The sequence below is a fragment of the Lontra canadensis genome, unplaced genomic scaffold (assembly GCF_010015895.1).
Source record: "Lontra canadensis isolate GAN:19392208 unplaced genomic scaffold, GSC_riverotter_1.0 scaffold81, whole genome shotgun sequence".
Classification (NCBI taxonomy): domain Eukaryota; kingdom Metazoa; phylum Chordata; class Mammalia; order Carnivora; family Mustelidae; genus Lontra; species Lontra canadensis.
Window position 1 is genome coordinate 3433502 of NW_022631075.1, and position 26366 is coordinate 3459867.

Consider the following 26366-nt stretch of genomic DNA (forward strand, 5'->3'; position numbering starts at 1 on the left):
GGATTAAAGATGACTCCAAGAGTTTTGGAGGAATTACAAAAATGAGTTAGACATAGATCTTACCATAAATGAACTTCAGGTATAGGTGAGATAAGACATGTACACAAATAGGTATATTACATCACAGAAAGCACTGTGTTCCACAACAAGGGCACAAATTCAAGTGCCAAGTGAGATAAAAATTTCTCAAGGTACTCAATGCCACTGATATGTATACTTAATAATGGTTAAAATGGTAAATTTTACGTTATATACTTTTTCTTAAGTGATCTCTATGCCCAACATGGGGCTGGAATTCACAACCCAAGATCAAAGGTCACATGCTCCACTGACTGAGCCAACCAGACGCCCCCATGTTATACACATTTAATTACAACTTTGAAAAGGTGCTAACAAAACCAAAAACAAAAATTCAAGTGCCAAGAGAGTTCAGAATAGGAAGAAGAGAAGACCCTCAGCTAAAGAAATCAGAGGCTTTGACTAAGGGCAGTCTTTCTACCCTTGAGCCATTTCAGTAAATGAATGGAAGGCAGAAAAGCTGGGGGTGGGCAGGGGCACAGTTCATAGCTCTATTTTGTTAGAGGATAGTGTGCAATGAAACTACAGTCGATGACTGATGACAGCGTTCTGTGACCGTCTCAAGTGACCTCAAGGAAGAATCAAAAACAGAAAGAACTGGAAAACCAATTAAGCAGAGACATGCAAGCAATATTTTTAAATAATCAGATATGATAGAAACATAAAGTATTAAGATGACCTAAGGGTCTTTCTTGTGTCTGTGTGGAAATCAGTAAAGCTTAATTTCTTTTAAGCCTTAATTTTTACAACCGTAACAAATTATACCTTTTGATGTGCAAGTATTTGGACAGCTGCTTGCAAGCAGGCATACCCTTTTCCCCTTTTGTATATATAATCCCCGGTAGCTAATGAGCTTTGGAGCAGTTCTTCAGAGCCATCTGAAAGACTGTTTTCCCAGGCTATAGCCCCCAGTAAGACAATGAATAAAGCACTTGCTAACCTAGTTTGAGGATGGTTGTCTTTCAGTTGACAGTAGGTATCCAGGGGAGAGTGAACATAGAGCTAAGGTGTTTTAACATTATCTGGGAAGTAGTGTTGAAGGGTTTAACTTACATGGCCTTGTACAGGCTGTACTGCTGGGGACCAGTCCTAGGGATAGAGAGGCCAGTCCAGGAGACTGGGTAGTGGTCAGACACACCTGTAATCAGAAGATCTATGTTTGAATCAGTGTTCCAGCTCCCACACCTACTCACAGTGTGACTTTGGGCAAGCCACCTAAATTCTCTTAACCTCAGTGTCTTCCTCTGTAAAATGGAAATGATGGTAGTTACATATTTCATAAGATTGCTCTGAGAATTAAATGAGATAAGGATTTGCTTGCAATTAGTATTACCACAGTAAGTCAGATGTGAGATTCTCAGAGCTAGGACAGTAAAGGAGGATCGGAGAGGGTAATATTTAGCAAAAGCCTAACAATCAAAAAGAAGTCTTTTCTCTCCTCCCTCCAAGTTCCCTTTTCAAGAAGAGCAACATCATTTGAGGATGGAGGTGATATTTATAATCTTCCTCTTTAAATGAAACACTCATTCAGAACCTCTCATGTCACTACGCTGGCATATAAGGGAGCTCCCAAGTTGGTGAAAGAAAATTCATTTGTCTTTTTGACAATCTTACAGCATACCTGAAATAAATCCAGGATATGCTCAGCATTTTATGTACCAGATTTCCAGTTTTCCCTGCCTTCTGCTTTCTTCCTACTCATTTTCCCTTTCTTTATCTCTCAATCCCCTTGCTGTCCCAAATGAATGTCTCTTTCCTTTTATCCTTCCCAACTAGGCCACAGGCTATATTCTTAATCTCAGTTCCCTCATTTATTAGCTGCATGCTAGTGGAGGGGCTTCTCCTCTCTATGCCTCAATTTCCTCTGTAAAATGGGATTAATAAGAGTGCCTATCTTACAGAGTTGTCAAAATTACAACAAAGAACACGTTATATGCCTACCACATTGCCTGGTCTACAGTAAGAACGCAACTTGTTCGCTCTTTTCATCCGTAATTTTATCTCTAGTCCCCAACTGGTCAACACCAGAGTCCAGCAGGTAAAAGCCGTGGGAAAAAACACCTCAAGGGTAAAGAGGAAACGCTTGAGCCGGGGGGCGGGGACTGCGAAGTACACACTGCGCAGGCGCCTCCCCCAGGTCAGGCTCTGGCTTCCAGCTGGGGGGGGGGGGGGTGGGGGGGGGGGGACGAGGGCTTCGATTGTCCTGGCTGCCCCCTTCCGGCCCAGGGAAGTGGCGGGACCTTGGCTGCGCCCTGGGAGGGCTCAGCACTACTCAAGGACGCCAGGGCCCGAAGGGTAAGTTCGAAAATGGCGGAGGGGAAGAAGGAGGGGCCTTGCAGGGCGGGAGGCTATCCCCCGGGTGGGGGCGGTAAAAAGGAGGCTGCGGGGGTAGGGGAGGTACCCCTGGCGAGGCCAGGGCCGTGAGATTGAACGACAGTGGCCGGTGTCTGTTTGAGGCCCTGCCTTGGACTCGGGGTTCCTCCGGGCGATGGGCGGGCTGGTGGGTGCGCCTGCGGGAGACGAAGGGACTTCCGTTTCCTTCTAGGCTGGGGCCCGGCCGCAGAGCGGAGTTGGCATTTCCAGATTGGGGCTCGGGCCGCCCCTCCTCCAGGACCCTCCCCTCCGGACCGCGCAGGGCGCCGCGGGCGATCCGGGCTGGCTCTCCTAGCGCGGTGGGTACTGCCTGTACGGGCTTCCTCCTCCTCAACCCCCCCTCCCCGCGGGCCCCGCGCTGCGGGGGAGGGCGGGAAGGCCGCCCGTGTGCGGCGCGGGTGGCCCAGCAGCGGCTCCTTGCCCAGGTTCCTGGGAGCGCCGAAGGAAGGCGTGGGTGGGTGGGTGGCTTCAGGCGGCCGGGTGCCGTCTTAAACCCTGTGACCCCTAAGGTAAATCGAGTCAAAGAACTTTTTTTTTTTAAATGATCAAAGGGACCGCCCCGTTCCCCCCCCCCCATCTGATGCGTGTGGCAGGTATTGAGCTGGGTGGAGTGTGCCTGGCAAGGGCTTGTGAAGCAGAAAGAATAGGAGCCAAAGAGCTTCCGGAAGAGGAAATTAGCTAGTAATTCTTTCCGATCTTTGCTGCCCTAGTCACCTCCCGAGCATATTCTGTGAGTAAAACAAAATTCAGTCTAACTTTCAGTTTCATTATTTTAACTCCATAATACACTTGTTTTTGGGAGGAGGGTGTTGGTTATTGCTGAAACTAAGCGTTTCAGCAACAGCCCCCTCCACCTCCAAAAAAAGAAAAATGTCAATCAAAGCTTTGTGAAAACCTATCCGATTTTAATAATCTACTACTTTGCTTTCGAGTATAATTATGTCCCTAGGTTTGTCACACTATACCTTGATAGTGACGCATAGAAATGTACTCTTGTAAGACTGGAGGTTGCTATGGTGTTTCTTTCTTCTCTTTTTTTTACTTCGGATTTCTTAAGACCAGTTCAAGAGAACACAGTTACAGACGGCCATCTTAGAACTATATATAACATTTTAGAGTTGGAAGGGATCTTAGTCGAATCGTCTTAATTTTACAAAAGCGGAAACTGAGGTACGGGAAGATTTCATGGCTTGCCTGAGGCGAGCTCTACTAAGATTAGAACCCAGCTTGTCTGGCTCCTTGCTCACCGCTTTTTCGGAGCAACTGCTGCACATGCCTCCAAGCAAGAAAATTAAACATTCAACTCACCGCACACTTCGGAAGCATGTACCACTTCGTACCATACAGCTGTGCTACAACTTTCGATGTATTTAACGTGTTTATGAAGCCAGTGCTTGAGATATTTTCCCCATCATTCAAGAAGTGGCAACAGTAGGTTAAGATTTATACACACATGCACGTATGCATATTTGAATATGCTTAGATAATTTCTTGAAGTATACACAAGAAAAATGTGGACGGTGGCTACTTAATGGAGGGATGGAGAGGGGTGGGACGTTTTTTAATTTGAACTTTACATGTGGCCTAATGTGCTGTTGGAATTTCTTTTTTTTTTAGGATTTTATTTATTTATTTGACAGATCACAAGTAGGCAGAGAGGCAGGCAGAGAGAGAGGAAGGGAAGCAGGCTTCCTGCTGAGCTGAATGAAGGCAGAGGCTTTAACCCACTGAGCCACCCAGGCGCCCCTGTTTGGAATTTCTTAACATAAGTATTGATTTTTCAACTAGAAACAATTTTTAAAATTCACACACCTCTATTATATCAACATAAGTATTTATCTGTGCTATGTAAAGACGTATATGCATTTATGTATCTGTGGTCTATATTGTAAAATCCGGTATGGTTCCTGTCAGCCTACCTGGCAGAACAGGCCTGATTATCAGATGCTCACATTTCTTGTGTTCTCTTTTTGTCCCTAATATAAGATGGTAAAAAGAATATATGTTACTACTAATCTTTATATATTCTTAACAAATATGCTGACTTTTCCTTATCGAGTAATATAGCAAACTATAACATTCAAGATACCCAGTTTAATGCAGTGAAAAAATCTGAATGTGGAATCTTTGTGGATAAGAATCATTTTTTAAAAAATCGAGATTGGAAGGGTCTCTGGTGATTAGTACTTCAACTCTTTTCTTTTTATGAATAGGTTAACTGGGATTCAAAAGAGTTGAAAAAGTAACTTGCCCAAGATTATATATCTAATTATTAGAAGAGTTTGGACTAAGGTCTGGGTCCTAGTCCAGTACCCCTTGTGCTACCTTTGTAACTTTATTGCTTTGTAGTCCATTCAGAGACTCCCAGCTAGGCAGAAAAAGTAATGCTGGCTAAATGTTAGGCCCATTTCGGTAGATAAGAATTACTGTAATTAACATGCCCGTTAATTTGTATAGTGCTTGAAATATTTTACTAACCTAAATGTTCCCCTTACCTTTGGTTATAAACATTAATTTGTTTGATAAATTCTTTGTTTCTCTTGTAAACACTTACCCCCAGTATGAAATTATACTGTCACTAGTTTTTTTTTTGTTCTAATATTTAAAAGTCTGGTAGTTAGTGCTAATGTGAGGGGGGAAAAAGTTACATTTTATAAAGTAAACATTTATTGATCACCTACTGTATGCCAGGGATTGTACTGTGTGGTGTAGGGTTCGAAAGACAGATGTGGCAAAATAGATGTCCTTGTTCTCTTGAGGCTGGGAGATTATCGTGAGCTGTCAGTTCTCAGCTTTATCTCTGTGTTCTTATCTGGTAATAGTATTATAAAATGTAATCTGTAGCACTATTTAAGGTCATCATGAGTAGATTTGATGAGACAAAAACCGTAGTGGTAAAAGAAATTGATGTTGAATACTCTTTTTTTTTTTAAACTTAAGGCAAAAAAGGTATTTATTGCTAACAAAATTTAAAAGTTCCAGGCTTCCAGCTCTTCACCAGTTCTTCCTGTGCAATTCCCGGTGAACATTTAACTATTTTCATGTCTTGGAGGTCATGTGGTACAGTGAGAGGAGCCTTGGATTTGATGCCTGGGTTGTCTTGGCTTTGTTTCCATTTAGCTGTGAGATTGTGAGCAAGTCACTATACCCCTCAGTGCCTACATATTTCTGTTTTCTTAACATTTTATGAGTTAGATATCCCATTTAAAACATAGAATATTTTGAATATTTTAAATTATAAAATATGTTTATTATGGAAAATTTATGAAATTGAGAATAGTATAAAGAGAAGAAGCAAAATCCTGTTCTTTTATGCTTGCTTTTACTGTTTTGGCTCATATTGTATGTACATTGCGGTAATCCTTTTTTCTTATTCAGCATTCTATATTGAAGATTTCCTGTGTCATGAAAAGTCTTTTAAAATGTAGTTTTTATTTATCCTCCATATTCTTCTTTTCTTTTAAGATTGATTTATTTGAAACAGAGAAAGCACAAGCAGGGGGAGGGACAGAGGGAGAGGGAAAGACAAGCAGACTCCCTGCTGAGTGATGACCTGTTGTGGTGAGGGGACTCAGTCCCAGGACCCCTGAGATCATGACCAGAGCTGAAGTCAGACGCTTAACCTACTAAGCTACCCAGGCACCCTGGGAGACAGAGTCTTAAGCAAAATCCACACTGAGCATGGAGCCTGATGTGGGGCCAATCGCAGATCACAACTTGATCGGAAACCAAGAGCTGGATGCTTAACAATAGTGCCACCCAGGTGCCCCATATCCTACATCTTATTCTATGCTTTGCCTTCATTTTATAAAGTAACAGGTTTGGGCTAGTTGACTCCAAAGATTGAAAATCCATTATAGTAGTTTTTTTTTAATTGATTATCTCAGATTTTAACAAAGGAAAAAAATCCCATATAACAATTCAAAATTTTTTTGGAATAAATACCTCAAATAAAATGATAAGAAATTAAGAATAAGGTGGAGATATAAACCTTAATAATTTGTGATTATTCTTTCATTTTTTTCTGCCTTTATGGTTTGAATACTTTATTTTAAAAATTTCACATGCTAAGTACTTGAACTTTAATTTGTTGAAGATGTGATGATACCATTGTCACTACTGTGTTAAAAGCTGGCCTGTTTTATCTTGTAGGGTGGGTACAGAATAAGTTGAAGAGGGAAAAACTGGGTTGCTGGGATTATCATAGTACAGAGGAGAGAAAATTTGTGGAAGCTCAGAAGGGTTCAATAACTTGCTTAAAGTCCAAATAGCTATTATGTTGCAGGGGTAGGATTTGAATCCAGATTTCTCTGATTCTGGTAGTCATGCTTTTCTTCCATTGCATGTTATATTTTAGAAGATCTCTTAGACACATATTTTGATGGTATTGCTTTGATCAAAATTGACTAACTCAGTATCTTTGAATAAATTGAGGAACTGAAGTGAGAAATGCTGAGATAGCATTTAAGATGGTTTTCAGCTTGAGACAACCCAACCAACACACCCTGAGCACCTTCTGCTTTGAGCCAAATTCTTACATCACAATATTAACAGTGACTGGCATGTAGTAAGTACGTGCCTGGCAAAAAATGGTTGACTGAAGGGCACCTGAGTGGTGCAGTTGGTTGAACATTCAACTCTTGGTTTTGGCGCAGGTCAAGATCTCAGGGTTGTGGGATCGAACCCCACATTGGGCTTCACACTTGCATGGAGTCTGTCTCCCTTGGATATGTTTCTGTCTCCCTTGGATATGCATTTCTTTTGTTTGTATTTTTATAAGGCCTAACACTCTGTAGCTTTCCCAGTGAGCAGTGAATAAATCTGGGATGTCTGCCTTTCATTTCGGTGCTGAAAGAAGGAAAGCATAACTCTTGTCAAGTTAAAGGAAGAGTTTTATCAGGTATAGGTCAACACTAAGACCTCAAGCTAAAAAATACTGCTTAAGCGTTTGTAAGATGCTTGCTGGGTGCTTTTTGATTTGTTTGTTTTGATGTTGGGTTTTAAAAATTAGCTTATGAAGCACTTGGGGGTCTCAGTCATTAAGCCTCTGCCTTCAGCTCAGGTCACGATCCCGGGATCCTCGGATCAAGGCCCACATCCGGCTCCATGCTCGGCGGGAAGCCTGCTTCTCCCTCTCCCACTCCCCCTGCTTGTGTTCCCTCTCTCACTGGGTCTCTCTCTGTCAAATAAATAAAATCTTTTTAAAAAATAAAAATAAATTAAAAATTAGCTTATTGCTGATTGATCTCTTTTGAAGTCAGAAATATCTGAATTCTTTTCTTTGCCTTGTTAGTTTAAATACACCATTTACAAAAAAAAAAGTTCTCACTCTCCCTTTGCCTCCTCCCATCTCTATCTCAAATAAATAAATCTTTTAAAAAAAATTGTTGACTGAGGGGCATCTGGGTGGCTCAGCTGGTTGGGTGTCTACTTTTGGATCAGGTCGTGATTCTGGCATTGGGCCTCGAGTTGGGCTCCCCACTCATTGGGGAGTCTGCTTCTCCCTCTCCCACTGCTTCTCCCCTGGCTTGTGTGCTCTCTCTGTCAAATAAAGAAGTGGAGTCTTTAAAAAAATTGTTGACTGAATGCCCTTGCTTGTTATAATGTATTAGATAAAAAAGGGAAAACTAAAACTTCTAAGGCCTTCCGGATAATTTGAAATAAAGGACTTTCTATGCTCTGAGAAATTAAAGCAGCTGTTGATTAGTTACTATATCTACCAAAAGAATTTGAGGCCAAACTTACGTGTTATATGTTTTATGTGCTCTGATTATACTTAATATTAGATTGTCCTTTGTGTGGTAAAAACATATTTTATGTAATTTTGTAGGACTTGGCATGGACTTTTATTATTTTTAATTCTGGTATTGTTGTAGCTTTGCTATTTGATACATTTTGCAATTTGATTTTGGTATGATGGATCCCCAATCTTAGTTAAGGATACATGTGATTCACTTATCATGATCTGCTTTTTTTTTTTTAAGATTTTATTTATTTATTTGACAGACAGAGATCACAAGTAGGCAGAGAGGCAGGCAGAGAGAGAGGGGGAAGCAGGTTCCCTGCTGAGCAGAGAGCCCAATGTGGGGCTTGATCCCAGGACCCTGAGACCATGACCTGAGCCAAAGGCAGAGGCTTAACCCACTGAGCCACCCAGGCGCCCTGCCATGATCTGCTTTTATAATGTATTTTCAAGAGTATAGGTCATGGTGAAACTGAGGTTTACCTGTACAGACTGGGAATAGCTTGAACTCAGATGATCAGGCAGAGGTTGAGCTGAGTGAGTTAAGGCTGATTTCCTTAACTGGGGAAAGTTGGTACCACTGTGCATTCCCTGGAATCTATAAATACTTACATATGGTTTGAACTTTTATACATCCTCTTGTGATAATTTTGTTGGCCTCACAACACAGGCCTCTCCTATATGTAATTACATTGCTATGTGCTTTACCTTTCAGTGGCTTCCGCTAATTTTTCAAGCCTTGAAAGGGCCAGGAACTGACATTTTCTGCTGCCTCACCAGACTAACCCTTCTGCCAGTAATTCTTAGAGTAATTTCTTTAGACCCATATTGCTCATAATCACCAGGTTTGACTGTCATTTACTGTATGATCTTTGATGAATAACAATCAGAAAACCACAGTTTCCCCATATTTCAAATGGGGGCTATGATATATTGCTTAGGTTAAATTAGATACCACATATGAAAACCTTCTAATTGTAATTCACATACGTATTTAGTTATTATCAGAGGTGACATGGTAAAAAAAGAGAGGATGGGCCATGGACTCACACAAGCTCTATGTTGAGTTTTTGACCTTCTGTTAAATAGGGTGACATTTTTTAGTTTCAGTTCAGCATGTTGTAGTAGTTTTATGTGTAGCTAACATGATTGTATGGAGGGAAATGAAAGTGAGTTTGTAGATAGTTTAGAACACGTGAGCACTCATTAACTCTGTGGTACTGTTTTGGTTTTTTTAAAGATTTTATTCATTTATTTGAGAGAAAGATCACAAGTAGGCAGAGAGGCAGGCAGAGAGAGAGAGGAGGAAGCAGGCTCCCCGCTGAGCAGAGAGCCCGATGCGGGGCTCTATCCCAGGACCCTGAGATCATGACCTGAGCCAAAGGCAGAGGCCCAACCCACTGAGCCACCCAGGCACCCCCATCTCTGTGGTACTGTTTTAATTTGGCTTGTAGTCACTTGCTGTGGCAGTCTCCTTTACTTGGTGTCATTTTAATTCAAACCCAGACAGAAGACAAACCTGCATGTGTATAGGCAGCAGAGTGACTTTCAGATAGAACTAAATATTTTTACTGGAGAAAAGGAAAAGATGTTTGCTTTTACCAAGAACTTGTTTCAGCACTTGGCTTAAGATCTCAACATGATCATGGAAGGGTACTTAATTCTGAGACATATCTAGGGTAGGTATTACCTGTTCACCAAATCATCTATTAAAGAACCTCGGCATGGCACGTGTGGAACCATCTGATTTTTTTTAAGTCCTGCATCCTAATCATTCTGTCAGGATAAGTTATCTGAGTAAGTATCAAACAGAGTAAGTTCCACTTCTTTGCCACCAGTCAGTTCTATGGCCTCAGTCAAATCATTTAACTTCCTTATGCTTCAAAATGAAAGAGTAATTTCTGTTATCCTGTCAGCACAAATACAGTCAGCTCTGGTGAACAAGTTTTGCTTGTGGGTTTCTGCAAATTACGATGATTTTAGTTTATAACGTACTTGATTCAGAACTTCCCTTTTGTAAAAATTAGGGGAATTTTTTTGGGAAAGATTACAGGCAACTCTTCTTCTTACCAGGCCCCAAATTATTTGATGATTTTTATAACGCAGTGAATAAATAGTTCAGAACTCCAGCTATAGACATCACTCAAACATTTGCAACAAAGTCCTTTCATTTTCTTTTTCTTTTTTTCTTCTTTTCTTTTTTTTTACTAACATATAATTATTATTTGTTTCAGGGGTACAGGCCTGTGATTAGTCCCTCCCATTTTCAACTCAAGTTAACAATAAGTAGCAATTAGGTAATACCTCTATTTCTCAGTCCTTTCTGCTGGTGATTTACTGCCACCAAGCAGGGCACCAAAAGACATTTGTTCATGGCCAGCCACTGTGGACATGACCTGATTACCGCTTTTACCTCTGGGAGTTGACCTGTAACTCTCTCTCTTTTCTTCTTTAACCTGATGATTGACAGTGTTGACATCAGTTTACAATTTCTTCTTTCTCGTTGGTGTGGCTTGGAGTTAGTAATCTAACAGTAATATTACAAAGTAGCAAGCTGGCAAAAATTCTCACCAAAGGCAAAAAGATACGGACCAAGAATATATCCTTCCCTCTCCTTGTTATGAGAATGATCTTTTGTGAATGAAAAACCCAAACCTTGCAATACCAGGCCCTGCTTTTGGTAGTTTACTGGGCTAATGTGTTTACAGATGAAGGAAGCATTGTCACCTGGCATATAGCCAAGTAACACCCCCCAGTCGGCTGGGTAGGATTATATAAGGGACCTGACTAATTAAGAGCCCAACTGCTTCTTTTTTTAATAAGAATCTAATCCATTTACTGGATAAAATTTAGAAAATTAAGCACAAAGAAGAAAATAAAAATAATCCCACTGGCCAGAGATAACCACAGTAGAATTCTGATGTATAATTTAGCCTGTCTTTATATATCTGTATTTTTTTATAATTAGGATTATACTGCACAGTATTTTGTAATCAGCTTTTTTTTTCACTTAAGACAACAGGGTGAACATATGTCTGTGTCCTTTAATATTCTACGACCTCAGTTTTTAATGAACGCCTAGTATCCACATTACCGAAGTGTTATCCTCATTTGTTGGATATTGAATTTTTTTGTTTATCAATAGCACTGTATTGAATATCCTTATATATACTTTATTTAAAAAATCCCTGATGGTTTCCTTAAAGTTGATGCTTTCAACTAGAATAGGTGGTTCAGAAGATAATTATATATTTAAGATTTTAGAACATATTGCTACATTACTCTCTAGGAAAGGTGTACTAATTTTTTAAAACTTTTTAAATTCTAGTGTAGTTAACATAAAGTTATATTTGTTTCAAATGTATAATAATGATTCAACAATTTCATATGTTATTTGGTGCTCATCAAGATAAGTAAGTGTACTCTTTTTTAAAAAAAGATTTTATTTATTTATTTGAGAGAGAGCACAAGTGGTGAGAGGCGGCAAGGCAGGGGGCAGAGGGAGAGGGAGAAGTAGACTCCCCTCTTAGCAGGGAGCCTGACATGGAGCTTGATCCCAGGACCCCAGGATCATGACCTGAGGTGAAGGCAGATGCTTAACCAACTGAGCCACCCAACTGCCCCAAGATAAGTGTACTCTTAATCCCCTTTACTTGTTTGACCCATTCCCACCACCACAAAAAGTATGCCAATTTTTATTTTTATTTTATTTTTCTTTAAAGATTTTATTTATTTGACAGAGAGAGGGGGAAGCAGGCTCCCCGCTGAGCAGAGAGCCTGATGTGGGGCTCGATCCCAAGACCCTGAGATCATGACCTGAGCTGAAGGCAGAGGCTTAACCCACTGAGCCAGCAAGAGTGCCTGTTATCACATACCTTTCCCACTGTTAGATTTTTATTGTTGGCAGTGATGGCCATCACTATCCTGCCAAACAGGACAAAAATGGTGGTATCTTTTAAAATGTTTATTTCTGGGAAAAAAAAAAGTTCATTTCCGGGGTGCCTGGGTGGCTTAGTATATTCATAGATCATCTCTGGAGGAATACACAAATTGGTAAGGGTTATTGCTTCTGGGAATGTGTTGGGGGATTATTTTTATACTTTTCTAGGTTCCTTTGGCTGGTAAACTGATACAGGACAGATTAATAGGAAAAAATTTTGATTACATACATATGGGAGCCCCATGAGAACATGCGATCTACAGGGAGTCAGAGTTGAGATTTATATGCCATCCTAAGCTAGGGAGAAAAGGGGGTAGGGGTCTGAGACTTCAAAGGGGAGAAGGACAGTTTATAGGACGATAGGAAGAACAAATGTTTGATAAATGTTTGCCAGGCCGTACATAGACAATGAAACACAGAGGAATTTGATCTCCAGGTCCTACAGAGCTTCCCCCAGTTTACCACACCTAGCTCGTATTCTTTGCAGTTATCTCTGGTGATAGTTCTCTTCCTGGATCAGGCCCTCTATCTAAATTCCTTTGGGCAGTTGAGGAGGAGGTAAAAGCATTTCCTGAATCTTTGGGGCTTGACTCACTTCCGGTTAAAGTAGTCCACAGGCCCCAGGCGCCTGGCTGGCTTGGTTGGTAGGACATGCAACTTCTGATCTCTGGATCTTTAGTTCAAGCCCACATTGAAGGTAGAGGAGTTTACTTAGAAAAATAAGGGGTGCCTGACTGGCTGATTGAGAAGAGCATGCAACTTGATCTTGGGGTTGTGAGTTGGCGCTTCCAGTTGGGTGTAGAAATTATAATCAGTAATAATAGTAATAAATATTTAAAAAGTAATCCTCATACCAAAGCTGCACACTTTGGGAAGGCTTATTCTGAAACCCTTTAGTCCAGCCTTTGAAGCTTGCCCATGAAGTTCCACAACCCAGAATTTGAGTTGGTATGTTGCTCCATCTCATTGAACTGGTCTCTTAATCCTGAGAATAGTCAGTTCAGTTAAATAGTTGTGTCTCATTTCAAGAGATGGTGATGCACTTGGGCTCCCAAAGTTAGGGCTGTGATGCATACAGTCTGGTATTTAATAAGAGAAATTTCTGTGAAAATGAAACAGAAAAGTTAATAGAGCAGATTAAAGTTTCAGTTTCTGAGTTGTTTTTTTTAGACAGAGAGAGATACAGTCAGAGAGGAAACACAAGCAGGGGGAGTGGGAGAGGAAGAAGCAGGCTTCCCACTGAGCAGGGAGCCCAATGTGGGGCTCCATCCCAGGAACCTGGGATCACGACCTGAGCTGAATGCAATCACCTAAGGACTGAGCCACCCAGGCACCCCCCTAGTTTCTGAGTTCTGAAGGCAGCCTGGTGAGAGGATTTCTAGATGTTCAACTTGAAGCAGCTTCAGATAGAGTTGAGGCAGGCAGTGGCATTCTGAAAGATTTTCCTGAATGTCTCTGGTGATCTTTCTGAGTGGTCCACATAGCAATAGGCATGAAGACTATGTGATCTGTTGTGATTTCTCTGAAGCTTATATCAAGTTGTCCGACTTTAGCTCACATGGCTTTGGAAAAGGGGCAGTTTTATTCTCTGATTCCAACTCAGGAGGTTGGGGTAAATTTAGAAATGTTAGTTTGGAGAGTTGTAGCCAAATACTGGAGGAAACTTCTGGATTCAGAATCCAGTCCAGTTTATAGGTAGAACTCAAAGACAATAGCACTAGCATTTGAGACTTTTTAAAAAAGATTTATTTATTTAGAGAGAGAACATAAGTGGGGAAAGGGGCAGAGGGAGAGTATCTCCAAGCAGACCTCCTGCTAAACCCAGAGCCCAACGTGCTGCTCAGTCCCACAACCCATGAAATCATGACCTGAGCTGAAACCAAAAGTTGGACGCTTAACCAACTGAGCCACCCAGGCAACCCCCCCACTTTTCTTAAGAGGCTTCGTGTGGAACCAAATGTGGGACTTGAGCTCACAACCCTGAGATCAAGACCTGAACTAAAATCAAGAGTCAAATGCTTAATCTGACTGAGCCACCCAGGTGCCCCAGTAGAACTAGAATTTGATATTCATAATGGTGTATTACTGAAACATAATTTTTCTCTGTCAGATCACCCCCATTTTTATCAAAGATAATCACATACCTATCTATTTGCAAATTCAGTCTAGTTTCAATAAACTTGGCCTATTTACATAAGTGTAACAATAGTGGTGATTTATCATATAGGCTCTTTTAATCTGCTTTGTTGGAACTTTTCATAAGAAATCTGATTGGACTCTTTAAAGGCTTCTTGGGGTTAGAAAGCCAAGCCAAGACTTGCCATCAGACTTAACCTGTAATACTTACAGATTTGGGTTAATTTCTATTTTCATGGTTCCCAGGATTTCCTAAGATTCCTATTCTCCTGGAAGGTGACCCTCCTTCCTTACCTGGTAAGGCTACCGGGAACCCTATAAGCAAGGTATCAGGCTGATTTTTCCAAGGGGCTTTATTGGCTCCATGAAGTTACCTTAGCTCCTTAAAACTGTCTAGTGGTATCTGAGTCTGTGCATGTCTCTCTCAAACATAACATCCCGGTCAAAGCCTTGGTACTATAGCCAGTGTTTCCAGTTGTGTCCTGTTATAAGGAGAACAGACTCTTATAGAACTACTGCAAGTAACTATCTTGCCATGAAAATAAGAATACTGAATTTCCAAATTCTGGATGGATCAGGTAAAAAATGTATGTTCCAATTCTGCTCTCAAAGGTATCATTTAACAAATTGCTTAAGGTCATAGCTTAAGAAGAAAGGTTTCCTGGGGTGCCTGGCTGGCTCAGTCGGTTAAGTATCTGACTCTTGGTTTCAGCTCAGGTCATGATCTGGGGGTTGTGAGATCAAGCCCCACTTCGGGCTCCATGCTCAGTGCAGAGTCCGCTTGAGATTCTTTCCCTCTCCCTCTCCCAGTTTGAGTCCGTGCACACACACTTTCTCTCTCTCTCAAATAAACTTACTTGAAATTTATTTATCTGAAAAAGAGAGAAATTGAACACAAGCAGGGAGAGCGGCAGAGGGAGAGGGAGAAGCAGGTCCCCCACTGAGCAGGGAGCCCAACAACCTGGGGCCTGATCCCAGGACCCCTGGATCATGACTCAAGCCAAAGGCAGACACTTAACTAACTGAGCCACCCAGGTGCCCCAATAAATAAAATCTTTTTTAAAAAAGATTTTATTTATTTGTTTGACAGAGACACAGCAAGAGAGGGAACACAAGCAGAGGAGCAGCAGAGGGAGAAACAGGCTTCCTGCCAACCAGGGAACCCAGTGCGGGGCTCGATCCCAGGACCCTAGGATCATGACTTGAGCCGAAGGCAGACAATTTAATGACTGAGCCACCCAGGTGCCCCTAAAATCTTTTTTTTTTTTTTAAAGAAAGCGTTCCTTATATCTGGAAGATAAAAGATGAAAGAACGAGGGGTGCCTGGGTAGCTCAGTGGGTTAAAGCCTCTGCCTTCAACTCAGGTCATGATCCCAGAGTCCTGGGATTGAGCCCCACATCAGGCTCTCAGATCAGTGGGGAGCCTGCTTCCACCTCTCTCTGCCTGGCTCTCTGCCTACTTGGGATCTCTGTCTGTCAAATAAATAAATAAATAACCTTAAAAAAAAAGGACGAAAGAACGAGTGATATAAACAAGTCATAAAGAATCCTAATCATCCTCTTCAGTTCTTTACAGTACTATGTAATTAGTACTTGTTCTGTTAAACCCAGCTTTTACATTTGTTCCAAAAATTCTTATTCAGTTCAGTTTTATGATCTTAAAGTTATTGGAAACCCATATTCTAGCGTACCTGTCGAGTTCTTTCTATAGGGCTCCACTCAGGGCATGGAGCCTGCTTAAAAAGGAAAAGCAAAAAGAGTCCTTCCCATGAATTTCTCTGAAGGTGAAACACTTTTGTGGAACATTTGCAAAAGCATCAGAGTAAATAAGTGTAAGTAGCAAAAGCCTTTAACATGACAGTGGTTAAAGATCTGATGAGTGTTTGTTATAATGCAGTTGACAAGGAAATTTGGTTGTTTTGGTGAGATACATTTTAAAATGGCAAACATACCAGTATGTAACAGATTTTTAGAATTTTTTCAGATTTTAGAATATTTTAGAATTTTTTTTCTTAAGGTTTTATTTTTAAGTAATCTCTGCACCCAACTTGGGGCTCAAACCTATAACCCTGAGATCAAGAGTTGCACACTCGACTAACTGAGCCAGCCAGGCACCCCCAGATTTTTAGAAATTTCATATGAGGGGTGCCTTGGTGGCTCAGTTGTTAAGTGTCTGCCTTCGGCTCTGGTCATGATCCCAGGGTCCTGGGATGGAGCCCTGCATCAGGCTCCCTGCTGGCGGGAAACCTGCTTTGCCCTCTCCCACTCCCCCTACTTGTATTCCCTCTCTCACTGTGTGTCTCTCTGTCAAATAAATAAATAAAACCTTTTTTAAAAATGTCATATGATTTCTGGAATACTTAGGTTTAAGAAGATTATTATCAGTTATTTGACAATGCTTCCCATGTAATTTAACATACCAAATGAGCCTAATTAGTTAATATCTCACTTTTTATAAGGAGAGAACAAATCTTTTGAGAGGTTCAAGGGGGCCCTTTGGAAAAATCCCCAAACTAGTTTGAGGTCAAAAAAGACTTTATTTATCATTTAATTTTTGGAAACTTTGTCAAAAATACCAAGATATTTTAAAACATTTGACTAAATAGGATCAGAGATGATTTTTTTTTTTTTTTGTCAGAGACAGAGGGAGAGAGAGTGAGCGAGCACAGGCAGACAGAGAGGCAGGCAGAAGCAGAGGGAGAAGCAGGCTCCCTGCCGAGCAAGGAGCCTGATGTGGGACTCGATCCCAGGACGCTGGGATCATGACCTGAGCCGAAGGCAGCCGCTTAACCAACTGAGCCACCCAGGCGTCCCGGATCAGAGATGATTATGAAACATTATTTAACCAGAGTGACAAAAGATTTTATGGGCATATACAAAAGCTTACATAGTTGTGAGCAAAACCAATTAAAGAGCTGATAAAGCACAGGAAATTATTTTAATAAAATACAAAATCTTTGCTTTCTAAGAAGATTACTCAAAAGGTAAAGAAAAACCTTTCACAGTCTCTTAAATTAGCAGACCAGTAGTCCAAGGAAACATTGTCCTTTTAGCAAATGAAAAATTAAGTTTTAATTTTACATAAGTATACTACCAATATTAAAGCTTATTTTAAAAACCCTTGTAGGGTGCCTGCATGGCTCAGTAGGTTAAGCATCTGCCTTCAGCTCAGGTCATGATCTCCAGGTCCTGGGATTGGCCCTGTGTCCAGCTCCCTGCTCAGCAGGGAGTCTTCTTATCCTTCTGCCTCTGCGCCTCCCCTGCTAGCACACTCTTTCACTCAAATAAATAAAATCTTCTTTAAAAAATTAAATTTAACAAAACCCCTAATTTTTTAAAGATTTTTATTTATTTGTATGACAGAAATCACAAGTAGGCAGAGAGGCAGGCAGAGAGAGAGGGGGAAGCAGGCTCCCCGCTGAGCAAAGAGCCCGATGTGGGGCTCTATCCCAGGACCCTGAGATCATGACCTGAGCTGAAGGTAGAGACTTAACCCACTGAGCCACTGAGGCACCCAAACAAAAACCCTTGTAATAACAGTTCAGATTTTTTTTAAAGGTTTTATTTATTTGAGAGACAGCCAGAGAGAGAGTGAGCATGAGCAGGGAGAGGGAGAGGGAGAAGCCGGCTCCCTGCTTAGTGGGGAGCCCAATTAGGGGCTTGATCCAGGATCCCAGGATCATGACCTGAGCCAAAGGCAGATGCTTAACCAACTGAGCCACCCAGGTACCCCAACAATTCAATTTTAGCCAGCTTGATTACATGAGGTAGGATTTTCTCTCTCTGTTCCCACTTTCTATTTGTCCTTTCTTTTCACCTTTCCCAATTTGAAATAACCAGATTGACTTCAGGACAAATTACTTTCTTTTCCAGTAACACAAATGCATCTCCATACCTCATGCACTTTCATAGCCAAAAACACAACCTGCTTTTTTTTTTTTCTGGTTAAAACTAATAAGCAGTTGTGATCAGTTACATCAGTATTCTTTTAGATTGGCAAATTTTTGAGTACATTTCATAATTCCTATAAGCATATGCTTCTTCATTTTAGTCTTTTAGTGTGGTGTAAAATGTGTTTACTAATAGGCCCATATTTATCTTTATGTGTAACAGGAACCCAAAATTAGATAAAAACCTGTGTTCAGTAATTTTTTAAAAAGATTTTATTTATTTATTTGTCATAGTGAGCACAGGCAGACAGAGTGGCAGGCAGAGGCAGACAGAGAAGCAGGCTCCCGCTGAGCAAGGAACCCGATGTGGGACTCGATCCCAGGATGCCGGGGTCATGACCTGAGCCGAAGGCAGAGGCCCAACCAACTGAGCCACCCAGGCGTCCCCTGTGTTCAGTAATTAATGTTTCATTGTTTTATCTTACTTGGAAATTAGATATTCAGTAAACTTCCATCATTTAACTTAGCAAAACTCTAAATTTTAAAGTTACCAAAAAGGGGGTGCCTGGGTGGCTCAGTCAGTTAAGCGTCTTCCTTCACCTCAGGTCATTATCCCTGGGTGCTGGAATCAAGCCCTACATCAGCTACCTGCTAGGTGGGAGCCTGCTTCTCTCTCTCCCTTTGCCTGCTGCTTTCCCTGCTTGTGCTCTCTCTCTCTGCCAAATAAATAAATAAAATCCTTTAAAAAAGTAAAGTTACCAAAAAGATTTTAGAAGCTATTTTTATTTTATTTATTTATTTATTTTTATTTTATTTTTTTAAGATTTTATTTATTTATTTGACAGCGATCACAAGTAGGCAGAGAGGCAGGCAGAGAAAGAGGAGGAAGCAGGCTCCCTGCTGAGCAGAGAGCCCAACTCGGGGCTCGATCCCAGGACGCTGGGATCATGACCTGAGTCAAAGGCAGAGGCTTCAACCCACTGAACCACCCAGGTGTCCCTAGAAGCTATTTTTAAGTACACATATTGTAAAATATAGTTAACTGCTCAAAAATTCAACCAAAAACCTCTACCCCACTTACATCTCACATCTAACTAAATCACTTGCTCCCAACGGTTGTGTTTAGACTACTCAGAAAGACTTCATGAGACATTAGACAGCCGTCACCGCAAGCTATTTTCTGTAAGAGCTATTTACTTGACTAGTAAACCTAGGCAGAAAAGAAGTTGAATGTCTGCATTATAATCAGTGTTGATAACTCTAAAGACATGCCTATTTTATTTTTTATTTTTTAAATATTTATTTATTTGAGAGAGAGTGAGCCCACGTGAGGGAGAGGCAGGGGGAGAGGAAGAGAGTCTCAAGCAGATTCCTATCTTATTTTAAACTAATGAACTTCAGCTGGCTTCAGTACTGAATATTTTTCCAGATCACATGAACCTGAGAAGCATTTGGGTTAATTGCTGTTATATTTCTGAGAACTTTCAGGATACCTAATTTATAAGCATTTAATTTTATAGAGCTTTTTAACAAATTAACTTTAGTAATACCATCTGGAGATAGAAAATGCCACCCATCTACAACACAGAGATAAATATATAGATAAATGCAGGTAGAGACCTTGTTTTAAAATGTTAACCATGAGAGGGGTCCCTCACTGGCTCAGTTGATAGAACATGCATCTCTTGATTTTAGGGTCGTGAGTTCAAGCCCCACGTTGGGCATTTTAACCATGATATGGATATGATAATGCAAAACTCACTAGTTTGTAAAGGAACCGTTGAGGGGGTGCCTGGGTGGCTATCGACTTTTTTGTTTCAGCTCAGGTCATGATCTCAGGGTCAAGAGATCAAGCCCCTTGCCAGGCTCTGTGCTCAGGGCAGAGTCTGCTTGAGATTTTTTTCCCCTCCTTCCTCTCCCCCTCGATTCCTCCCCCTGCGCATGTTTGCATGCACACATGCTCTATCAAAATAAATAAATAAATAAAATCTTAGAACAGTCAGAATAAGTTTAGCTTACCTGAATAGAAGCTTTTTAGCTCATATTTATGGAGAAGACTTATAAGATTTGTATTTGTCCTTGACAAGTAATATTTAAGGAGGCTGTAGTCTAGAGTTGAGGCACAAAAGCCTTTTTAGCAGTTCATATTAGCCATAATCGTGTCTCAAATAAATCTTATTGGCTGCCACTGTGCAAAGCTAGCAGTTTATATTTTAAAAAGGTTTCTATCCCCCCCCCTTTTTTTTCCACAGCACTCTTAGGAATTGGGCATAGTCTAGGTAAGAGTTTACACTTAAAATCTCAAAGGCACAGGGAAAGAGTGCAAGTTCCTCTGAGATAAATTTCTGCTTCTTAAGGCCAATATTTACAAGCCTTGTGAGATAAATAGAGCTTTGGGGAATGGTAAAAAGGTGTAGGTGAACTTTGATTTGCCTCTAGAGTTGCATTTCTAGTTTTGCAAAGATTTGTAAGATAAGGACAGGTGCTCTCAGTCCCTCCAAGAATTGGGTTGCAACTTGAATCCTTACCCAAGAACATTAGAAGATTTTTCTTTCCCTCTGGGTACATAGTTTTATTTCAACTTAGGGGAGGAGGCCAGAAAAGTTCCTGTCAGACTCTGAATATTGGCTTTCAATCTGGCCAGTCTCTTACCACAGAACTACATAAGCTGTAAGCTTTATGGCCATCATAGGGCTTGAACTCATGATCCTGAGATCAGGAGTTGGATATTCTACCAACTGAACCAGCCAGGCATCCCTAAAACAAAAACCTTGTCAGTTTTTAGCCAGATAGACAGCAAACATTTTCCAAGGTTAATGCAGTTTTGTAAAGTGTGTATAAAGCATTTTATTTTATTTTATTTTTTAAAATATTTTATTTATTTATTTGACAGAGGGAGAGAGATCACAAGTAGGCAGAGAGGCAGGCAGAGGGAGAGGGGGAAGCAGGCTCCCTGCCGAGCCGAGAGCCCGATGTGGGGCTCGATTCCAGGACCCTGAGATCATGACCTGGGCCAAAGGCAGAGGCTTAACCCACTGAGCCACCCAGGCGCCCCTGTATAGAGCATTTTAATAAAGGCCTTCTTTCTTAGTGTTCAGTTCAACCTTGAATTTACCTTAAGGGGAAAAGCCTCCCTGTCGGCCCCAAACATCGCCTTCAGTTGATATTTGTAGGAGGGCCTGGGAGAAATTCCAGGCAGGGGGAGGTTTTCAGGAGGTGGTCTGGCTGAGTAGAGTTGTAAATGGCCATTAATTTTTTGAATCCCTCTTTAAATTTGGTAGGCTCCTGAAAGTAGAGGTAAGGGCTTTATTTTTTTTTAAGATTTTATTTATTTATTTGACAGAGATCACAAGTAGGCAGACAGGCAGGCAGAGAGAGAGAGGAGGAAGCAGGCTCCCTGCCGAGCGGAGAGCCCGATGCAGGGCTCGATCTCAGGACCCTGAGATCATGACCTGAGCCGAAGGCAGAGGCTTAACCCACTGAGCCACCCAGGCGCCCCGAGGTAAGGGCTTTATAATTTAAAAGATCTGCTGTCCAGGGGACATGAAATTCTTCGGGACATTGCCTAGGAGGAAACTGGAGGAGCCTGATTATAGAACCCAGCAAAATAAGCCTTATGTCTGAGGCTTATTGTCCATCCTAGGTACTTCTGTTAAATATATTTTCTGACTTTCAGTGTTTACCTGAGTAACCTCTCTACCCTGGTCTTAGAGATCATGCTGGAGTGCTCCCTGTAAATATTGTAGGGAAGGGGAAGCTGAAACAAGCAGCTAAGTGCTTTAAGGGATTTTCTGAGGAAGGTGAAGGAGCTCTGGGGACTAAAGAATTTGCTGAAGAGATGGACCAGATTTTAAGAAGGGGAATTCATATTGGGGATTTCACAGCTTTTATTCTCATTTCTATTCTTACATCTTGTTAAAGGAGTCTCTAAGGCTAGCTCTTCTGTGTCTTTGTGTCTACTTTTTAATTTGGTCTTCCCATAAGTACCATTAAGACAATTGTTTAGGATGAGCACTCTCTAAAAATTTTTTTCTAATATAGAACTTTTTCATTTCTGAAGATCCATCATCTGACCATTGAGAAGTAGACTCTATGTTTTTTAAAGATTTATTTATTTGAGAGAGTGCACTCACGTGAAGTGGGCAGCGGGCAGAGGGAGAGGAGAGAGAATCTTAAGCAGACTCCCCACTGATAACAGAGCCTGACATGGGGCTCGATCTCATGACCTGAATCGAAATCAAGAGCCAGATGCCCCAACAAGTAGCATCTATTAATGTCAGTAGTGGTTCAAATCAGGAAGCCTTTTTATGGCTTAACCAAGGATGCAAGAGGTATCCTACAAGAGAGTGCAAAAGATGCAGTCCTTACAAGATCCTGAAAATTCACTCCCAAAGATAGTCAGAGAAAGTAAAGCCCTTTGTTGTTACAGGCTGTAAGAATGGTATGAAAACCTTGTCTCTGTTTTCTCACAAAAAACACCTCCAGTCCCAGACCCACTAATCTGACACCAGACATTACTAGAATGGGTTTTTTCCAACACTAGGAAAACAAAGAAGGTTGCCATAAGAGCCCCTTATGGACTGGGATGGGACCCCTTCTGACAGATTGCCCTGAGAGCTGGCACAGTTAGATGAAAAGAGTGCTGCTTGTGATTTCATGTCTCAGAACCCCTGTCTCTTTGGCCATCAAGATGCACACTGGTATGTGCATCTTCTGGCTGGCAGAGACAAGAGACAATATTCTCACTGGTCATACAACCACACTCTCTAAGACATAGAACAAGACGAAAGGAAAACCTTATTCGGCTTCTTGTATGTATATGTTAACAGCTTTAGCTAAGCCAGTCTCTCGAACTAAACTAATACCTAAGATGGATGTTCCCCTGGTTTGGGGATCGTGTGGTGGTTTACAGAGTAACTTGCGTGGAATTTTTTTTTGAGTTTGACAGGTGACCTAATAGGAATCTAACCTGTTCTGTTCCAACTTACTCTATTACAGGAGTCTTTGGATTACGTGGCCAGTGCTGTAATAGCTCTTAAATACTTGACCCATACCCTCCAGTCTTGTGACTTTGGCTTCCAAGATGTTTCTTAGCAACAGCGTTTACCTCATGTGCTCATTAACTCACAGCAAAGTTTGTATAAACAGACACCGGTCTGGTGAGAACCATGAGTTCACCAATCAGTGAAGCCGGCTTGAACAGCAGACTTATAGGGCCTGAGCCTGTGTTCTCTACCCTATGGTCTTCCTTCTTATGACAACACAGAAGAGACAGAGGAAAACAGTGACTGTCTCTGGGAGGAAAAGGATCAATAAAAATCAAAAGTACTCAAAAAAATCAAGAGTACTCATAATAGGTCTTTACCAGAGTGGCTATACCCAAGGAACTAGTTTCACAAATAGGTTTTCCTACTAATCTAAACTTAGAAAAGGAAAAAAAGGACTCACCCCACTCTAATTTCCACTGGACCCTTCAGGCAGAAATCTAGAAGACTCACATGGTAAGAATTCTTACCTTCTGCCATGCCTATTGGAGATGCCAGGATTTCTCAGCTGCCGTAGCCCCGGAGCAAGCAGTGATCAGTCAGTCAAGTTGCTCCTGCCTGGCTCACCAGCTGTTGGGGAGAACAGTTTTTTCCTCTGCTATACCAGGTTCTTTGGCTGGTAAATTGATATAAAACAGACCAACAGGAGAAAAATTTAAGTATGTACAGAAGCCACATAGGAGTATGAGAGCTGCAGGCAGTCAGGTGCTTGAGGGTTATTTTCCATCCGGAGCTGGGGTCGGGGGTAGGGGTCTGAGACTTCAAAGGGGAGAAAGGTTGCAAGAAGGTGGGAAGAACAAATGTTTGATAAACAAATGTTTACCAGACCATACCGAGAGTGTGGGACCAGAGAGGAATTTGATCTCCAGGCCTGGTAGGGCTTCCCCCAGCTTAAGCACACCTAGCCCAAATTCTTTGTAGTTTTCTCTAATATCCTCTTCCTGGACGGGGCCCTTTATCTAAATTCCCTTAGGCAGTTAAGGAGAAGGTAAAAGCTTTTTTTGAGTCTTTGGGCCTTGATTTGACTTGAACTTAAAGTAATCCACATGCCAAAGTGGCATATTTTGGGAAAGCTTCTGAAACCCTTCAAGGGAATCCAGAGGATTTAAAGTACAGGGTAGGTAACATGAATGAGGTGACTTCTCGAACTGTTTGATCATGTGTGTATTGTCTCTTTTTTAAATATACATCTAGGGACGCTTGAGTGGTTCAGTGGGTTAAGCCTCTGCCTTCGGCTCAGGTCATGATCCCAGGATCCTGGGATTGAGCCCAGGATCTCTGCTCAGCGGGGAGCCTGCTTCCTCCCCTCTCTGCTTATTTGTGCTCTCTCTCTCTCTCTCTCTGTGTCAAATAAATAAATAAAAATATTTTAAAAAATAAAATGAAATATACATATAAAATTAGTGTTCAGAAATATGATTTGATGAGGTCATGATACATTTGTATAGTCATGTACTGGTCATCCATTTATGAGACTGATGTGCTACCTACTGTGCTAACGAGGCACCTTAGTCATCCATTTAAAATAATGTTCTAATCAAGATAAAGATGGATTTGGGAAGATGCTTATGCTATATTACTAAATGGCAAAAAAAAGCAAGGGCTCCTGGGTGGCTCAGTCAGTTAAGCATTGGCCTTCTGCTTAGGTCATGAGCTTGGAGTCCCAGGATGGAGCCCCACATTTGGCGGGTGGAGGGGGGGGGAATCTGCACAGCAGGGAGTCTGCTTCTCGCTCTGCCCCTTACCTCACTCTTATGCTCGCTCTTACTCTCTCAAGTAAATAAAACCTTTAAAAAAAAGATAAAAAGCAAGTTATAAAATACCATGTATAATAAATCCCCTCTAGAAATATTTATAATGTACACGTGTACATTCACACAGAAAAGTTTTTTTTAAGATTTTATTTATTTATTTGACAGAGAGATCACAAGTAGTCAGAGAGACAGGCCGAGAGAGAGGAAGGGAAGCAGGCTACCTGCGGAGCAGAAAGCCTGATGCGGGGCTCAATCCAAGGACCCTGGAATCATGACCTGAGCCGAAGGCAGAGGCTTTAACCCACTGAGCCACCCAGGCACCCCTGGAAAAGGTTTTAAAAGGTTAAATATACTAAAAGTCGCAGCCTGCGTAGTAAGATTCTTTTTTAATTCCTGTCCTTTGAAAAGGAAAACATGAAGGGTACCCAGATGGCTCAGCTGATTAGACGTCTGCCTATGGCTCAGGTCATGATCTCGGGGTCCTAGGATCGGTTCTTCCACACTCAGGAGGGAGTCTCTTTTTCCCTCTGCTCCTATTCTTCCCCACCCAATAAATTTTAAAAAATCTTCAAAAAAATTTCTTTTTAAGATTTTATTTATTTATTTGTCAGAGAGAGAGAGAGCACATGCACACACACAAGCAGGCAGAGTGGCAGACAGAGGCAGAGAGAGAAACAGGCTCCCTGCTGAACAAGGAGCCCTATGTGGGACTCGATCCCAGGACCCTGGGATCACAACCTGAGCCAAAGGCAGCGGCTTAACCGACTGAGCCACCCAGGCGTCCCCAAAATCTTTAAAAACTTACTTAGTTACTTACTTACTTATTTATTTATTTATTTATTCTTAGTTGACAGAGATCACAAGTAGGCAGAGAAGCAGGCAGAGAGAGAGGAGGAAGCAGGCTCCCTGCTGAGCAAAGAGCCCGATGCGGGACTCGATCCCAGGACCCCGGGATCATGACCTGAGCCGAAGGCAGAGGCCTTAACCCACTGAGCCACCCAGGCACCCCCTTCAAAAACTTTTAAAAAATAAGAAAGAAAACATTTGTATTAAAGATTGAGTTAATGTCCATCTTGAGATTTTTTTTTTCTGCCTGTTCAGATTTTAGCAAAGGTTTTGATCTGGGCTCTAAATAAGTATAAATAATATTAATTATGTCATGGATCTACAGTTTGGACTGTAGATGGTTTGTTTTTTAATCAGAGGCAGCAGATTAGCAAGCATGGTAAATTGCTTAAGTTTTGAACAGTTGCCAATAAAATGAAAGAGGGAATAGTAATAGTGATGCTGAGCCTTTTTATGATCTTTAATGAATTATTGAGCCTCAAACCTGTGTATTCTTCATGCAAAACATTGTTTTGGGAAACAGAGGTGCATAATTTGTTAAAAGATGAGGGAATATTTAAA

At 41.3% G+C, this 26366-nt stretch overlaps 1 protein-coding gene and 1 long non-coding RNA gene across 4 annotated transcripts in view; one reads left to right on the plus strand and one right to left on the minus strand.

The window, feature by feature from the left end:
- The window catches only part of LOC116882115, a 68521-nt gene extending 66391 nt beyond the window's left edge, over positions 1 to 2130 (minus strand). Inside the window, exons 1-2 of the long non-coding RNA XR_004385558.1 lie at positions 2020 to 2130; positions 1132 to 1216 (exon numbers count right to left, since the gene is read on the minus strand). This is a non-coding gene — a long non-coding RNA (uncharacterized LOC116882115). The remainder of the gene's footprint in view (positions 1 to 1131; positions 1217 to 2019) is intronic.
- A 130-nt stretch (positions 2131 to 2260) lies between these two features.
- The window catches only part of XIAP (X-linked inhibitor of apoptosis), a 54978-nt gene continuing 30872 nt past the window's right edge, over positions 2261 to 26366 (plus strand). Inside the window, exons 1-3 of one of the 3 annotated variants that reach the window (XM_032882336.1) lie at positions 2267 to 2373; positions 2624 to 2750; positions 14510 to 14567. The gene's annotated coding sequence lies outside the window, so the exon portion shown is untranslated. Of the gene's footprint in view, positions 2374 to 2623; positions 2751 to 14509; positions 14568 to 26366 lie in introns of all 3 variants that reach the window. The other 2 variants (XM_032882332.1, XM_032882333.1) reach the window with 2 other exon arrangements.